The sequence below is a fragment of the Nicotiana attenuata genome, chromosome 6 (genome assembly GCF_001879085.1).
Source record: "Nicotiana attenuata strain UT chromosome 6, NIATTr2, whole genome shotgun sequence".
Classification (NCBI taxonomy): domain Eukaryota; kingdom Viridiplantae; phylum Streptophyta; class Magnoliopsida; order Solanales; family Solanaceae; genus Nicotiana; species Nicotiana attenuata.
In genome coordinates, this window is record NC_031994.1 from 3,962,933 (window position 1) to 3,968,932 (window position 6,000).

A 6,000-nucleotide genomic window follows, 5' to 3' on the forward strand; every position below is an offset into this window, starting at 1 on the left:
CATTGAATCCATCAATCCCGGGAGCCTTGTGTGTAAGGCCCCGGAAAAAATTTTGCTAAGTAACCTAGGATCTCGTGGTGCCACGTAGGCTAATTATAATATTTTTGTGCTATTAACATGGTGGGCATCAATTGGATTTGGTAAACAAGTTTATGAGTCATATATTAAGTAAGGTGGGGTCCAAGGAGAGGCCTAAGTGTAAGCCAAATGGGAAAAGTTTCATAATAGGCTAAGATTCCAAAGGTACTTGCACTAGTCCATACTTTGAACGAGCATATCTAAATATTTATAAGGTTTTATGTGATGAATAATCTAACAAATCAAAGGTCTTCGATTCTAGTTTCCAACGCTTCAAACCGTTTGTCATTTGGACATTCCTACACAAAGTTATGATCAAATTACCAAAGGCTGGAAAAATACGATCCTGTGTAAGATATGCGATCGCAAAAATCATTATGCGGTCTGCATACTTGATTTGCGATCGCAAATCTGGTCGCAAACTGGACCAGTGTAGCCCAGTTTTGGGCACCGAGTTTTGCGACGCGTTTGCGGCCAGCATACCCATTCTGCGGTCCATTATGCGACCGCAGACCCGCATTCGGAGGGTTAATATTCCTATTTTTATAACCCGACCCCATTTTAATATATTGTCTTTGGGGCTTCATTTGGGGTCATTTTTCCACTGATTTTAGAGAGAGTTGAGAGCATTTTAGAAAGAGAAGGAGGAACCCAACATTCAATCATCCAATCTTGCATCAATCTTCAAAAATCAAAGAACCCAATCACAAGTTCTTCATCTAAGAGGTAAGATTCTATACATTAGGCTTTAATTTCAAGTTTGGGGTATAAGATGGGGTATTGAAGTATGATTCTTGGGTGTAATACTATTATGTATACATGCATGTACAAAGTAGGCTTGTGGAAAGATTGTTGAACATAAATAAGTAAAGATTGGGTTGGGGAATGAAGGAAACCTTGTAAAAGAGATTTGAAATCAAGATGCTCAACTAGTATTTGATAAAATGCTCAAATGAGCTGAAACCATGAATACCTTCCTAATTTGTGTTCAATTTTTTTATGTCTCAAAGTAGATTGGGATTGCTAGAATTTCCGGAACGTTGTAGTAACTTAAGAAAAGCTTAAACAAGGTATGTATGGCTAAAACCCCGTCTTTTAGAAATTGAGCTCTAACGATGCTTGTGTAAATGTGGTAAGACTGAACTTTGGATTCTTGCTTTGATTTTGTGAAAGATGCATTCCAATATGATCAATGTGCTATTCTTGATAACTTAAAAAGGGTGCAAGGAATATGAATCATGTATTGAAATGCTAAGACCTTAAATTGAGATTGGAGCTACATATATTGTGCCATCTATATGAAGTCTCATCTATGCTTACAATTTCTAATTGCTCTTGTGTGCACCTACTGTCCTAAATGGCAAAGCTAATATTGAAATTGGGAACGATGTAAAATGAGGCCTAGTGCCAAGAATGATGTGATAAATTGTGGCCCCAAGTGCCTATGAAATGATATATGTGAAACGAAATGGCTAATGAGAAGGGAACAATGCCTTGGTAAGGCGGCCTAGCCGATCGGGCCGAGATCGGACTCCGCTCAAGATAGTGGTGGTGTTGTCAATGAATTTCGGAAAAAAAAGAAAATGATATTGTGACTGAAATATATGTCTCAAATGAGGCGACCTAGCCGATCGGGTCGAGATCGGACTCCGCTCAAGATAGCGGTGGTATTGTGAACAATGTTGAATAGTATGAAATGCCCCAAACTAAAAGCTATGGAAAAATGATGTGAAGATGGCATGATTCTTTTATTTAATAATGTTGTGATCATTTAAAGTGTTTGAGTTGTACTTGTGATTTCATTATTATTGTATGGAAGTTCTTTCTAACTAGATGGTGTTTAGTTATACATACTAGTGCTATTCGATGGCACTAACGTCCCTTTTGCCGGGGGCGCTACGTCTTTAAATGGACGTAGGTGTTTCTATAGCAGGCAGTGTTGGTCGCAGCTAGTGCCGCATCATCCTTTCAGCTGACTTGGTGAGCCCCACTTCGTTTTGGGATCCTGTTTCATTTGTTTATCATGTATTTTGTATTTGAGGTATAGCCGGAGCCTTGTTACCGGCATTTCTATATTACATTACTCTTCAGTTATGTTTAGAGGCTCCGTAGACAGGTTGTGGGTAGTGTCGGGTATTGGAATTAAAGTAGAAATATTGATGTTTGGCAAAGATTTATAAAATTTATAATATTTTGATAATTGTGATTTAAGTTGCTAATGGAAATAAAATGGAAGTTGTTAATGAAATACTTACTAAAGCTGATTAATGAAGTCCATCTCCTATTTAATCATGAGTTGGGTTGGGTAGGATGAAACCTAACAGGCTTGCTCAGTCAGGCTTACTCGGTTGAGCGCCGGTCGCGCTCCTCGGATTTTGGGGCGTGACAAACTTGGTATCAGAGCCTAAGATTTTAAAGTCTCCTAGGATATCTCGGAGCCGTGTCTAGTAGAGTCCTTCTTATCGGTGTGTAGTCGACCACATCTATAAGTTGGAGGCTATTCGGACATTTAGGAATTTCACCCTTCTTAGATACTCCAAGATCGTGCAGTAGAGCTCAAGATAGGGAGCTAATTTCCATTCTGTCTTAATATTAAGATGAGTAATTCATGATTTTGGAAGCAGTAAGGAGGGAATGCCCCCACCATTGAATATGAGGGAGATTGCCCAAGCGTTTGTTAGGATAATGTATGGAGCCATAGAGGGATTGGCAGAACTTCTTGCTAAGGGGAGTACCCTTGTTCCTATTAATGTCTCTGCACCACCAGATCATGTAGTATATCAGTATGTTACCTACGTACGTTAGGGATGTCGAGTCGAGGAGTATTGATTAAGCTATTGCCCTACCAACCTAAAGTCATTAAGTGAGTCAAATCAAAATTTCTACTCATTGTATATGTACATCCATATTGAAGAATTCTCATAAACATGGTCTTAATAAGACGTGAGTCACAAAGACTTGTGTGTACCTACTCCTTGAAGGAGCCGTATTGTTCGTGAATTCACTCTATTACAAATTCTCTTATTTACATCCTCTTGTGGAATTAAGTTCTATAAATACGTCCTTGAATGGAGTTATAACTCTAGGATTAATACTTCCCACTTTCTTTTCCTAAATTCTTAACGAGGGACTATACCTGATGTTGATACCCAATTTTTTCCTACATATTTTTTATATACTCAAAATATTCTCAAAATAGCATGTACATGCATATATAAGCATGCCCAAAAGTTTTGGTATTTTTTCTTTATTTTTAAAAATTTTTTAAATTAATTTATTGTTTATTTTAATACTACAAAATTCAATAATTATTCCCAAACTAGCATTTTTTGGTGAATAATTTATTTCATTCTCATATTTACACTAAGATATAATTTGGGTAATTTTTGCATATTTTTTATACATTTGCTTGGTATTTTTAAAACTAAATTGCGTATTATTGTAATTATAGCCTATTTTACAATTAACAGCATTTTATAATTATAAAATCACTTTTAGTATTTTTACATTAATATTTATAGGTTATTAATTGGTCCAGTACCTTTAATTTATTTTCAAATCATTTTTTACTATTTTATAAAAAAACAATAAAAGGGGAAATTGGCTATTTAACAAACATACCTTATTATTTCAATTCTAGCCAAATTGGCCCCTATCAGATTCTAAATGGCCCAATACCCTATTTAAACCAACCCAGATTTAATTCTCTTAATTAAATTCAATTACCCCCCCCCCCCCCCCCNCCCCCAGACCCTTCATTTTCACGAGACTGTCTCTCTCTCTATTTCGTCTCTTCCTCTCCCTTCTCTCTAGAACCTTCTGGTTCTCTCTTCTCCGATGATCTCCATCGCCTCTCCGGCTACCTCCAATCTCACCCCATTCGACCATCAACCGCCATGAAGCCCTAGCTCACCGATTCCCTCTATTTTGAGACCCCAGAAACTCCCACCATGCGAATCAATCCCAAAAAGTTCCGCCTGGTTTGTTTTCGGCCATCTCCGGCCACCTCCCTTCAACCCCAAGGCTCCGATGGGCCTCTCATCGTCCTGTTCAACACCTCTAGGACCTTCAAGGTTTATGGACCATGGTGATTTGAACCTGGAGTTCCTGGTTCTGCTATTAGTGAGTTCTCCGGTGTGATTTCAGGCGAAATCACACCCTATATGTCAGATCTATGAAGTTTCGACAGGTTCTCTCCACTTCTATTAGGGTTTCCTCTTTTTTGAAACTCTAACTCTCTCCTGAATCTCTCAAAAACAGTGTTATTTCATGCTATTTTCATGTTTTCCTCTATGTTCTGCTTATTCTCGAGTTTATTCTGAAAAATCCTCTACTTTGAACCATTTTTTACTTTCTTTGAAAATTAGGGTTTCTTGGATGCTCCAACTGATTTTCTTTATGATTAAACCTTTTCTTTGTTTATTCTGACCGATTTCTATGCTCTTACTGTTTTCTAGTTTGACTCTGCTAAAAAAACCTAATTTCTAGAAAAAGGTTCCTTCGTTTGATTATGTGTGTTAGCATGCTTCGCTTATATGTGTTAGCCTAATTTCCTTTGTCTTGTCTCTATGTGTTAGCATGTTTCTTCATTCGATTGTGCGTGTTAGCCTGATTTTCCTCGCTTTGGTTCTATCTGCTAGACTATTTGCTTGATTCTTGCTAATGTTTCATGCTTCAAATATGTCCTGCTGAATCTTAGCTTGTTTTCACTATCTCTGAATGGTTGTGTTTGTTCATCTCTTGTTCCTTCCTGGCTAATTTTGTTTGTTACTCTTGTTCATTCACCTCTATTTATATGTTGAGAATGCAGAATCATGACTTCATATGATTGATTCTGAGTTTCCTTGATTGATTGGTATATTTAAAACTTTCGTTTAAACCCTAGCATTCTACTCGCCCGTTTGAATTAATTGATTTTTTGTTACCTTATTTGTTATATTACTCTGTTCTTTTAAGCCTTTCCTTAATTAGAATTTTCCTGAATTTGGTCTTAATTGGCTACTATGTGCAATACTGAATCTTGATTCCTTCCTTATCTAATCTTACACTAATTTTTTCTACTTGCCTTATATGGTGCTGAATCTTTTCGTTTGATTTTGATTCCCTCAATTAATGGGAGTACTTCCTTGATTCTTCAATCAATTGATTCCGAGTTCTTAAATTGACTTATTTTTGTGATTTTTTACCTTATTTTACCACCTACTTTCAACTATAAATACACGACAAGTCTTCCTGGCTTACACACACTGAATACTTTAAAAAATCTGCATTCTCTCTTGCTCTTTGTTCTATTGCTGTTCTCTGCTCCTGCTTATTATTAGCCGGCTAAAAGCCAAGGCTAAGATAGTGTTACTACCTTGTCTTTGCATCCTGCTTTTGCTCTTTTACTGGTATGTCCTAATTAATTTTCAAGTCTCACACCAATGTGTTTATTTTTGCTTCAGTTTATTATCTTTGTGATTTTCTTCTACTTATGCTTCTCTTGTTCAATGTGTAATTGATTCTTTGCTTTAAATACTTCACCATGTCTTCTGATTTACATGCTAAGTCTGACTTTTTCTATTCCTTGCTATGCCTATGTCCTATTGTTATACATTAGCATGCCTAAATTTACCACTTCCCAGTTCCCCTGATCCTTGGCACTCTGTATGTCTTTCTTGGTTTGCATGTCATTATTGTTCCCCTGTTGTTGTCTAAGGCTTATGTTTAAGCCTGACCAATCCTTAGTCCCCTGAATCTTCTGATTCTGAGTAGTCATCTTTAATATTGTGATCTGTTTGCTCCCTTTGTCCCATGACCATTGTATGCAATCTTATGCTATTAAACTATTGTCCCTGCTATTTTCTTTTAAAACAAACCCCCCCTTTTTTTTTGAAAACTTCTCTTCCTGCACTTCACACTACTCTTAGAGAATAGGTTCTG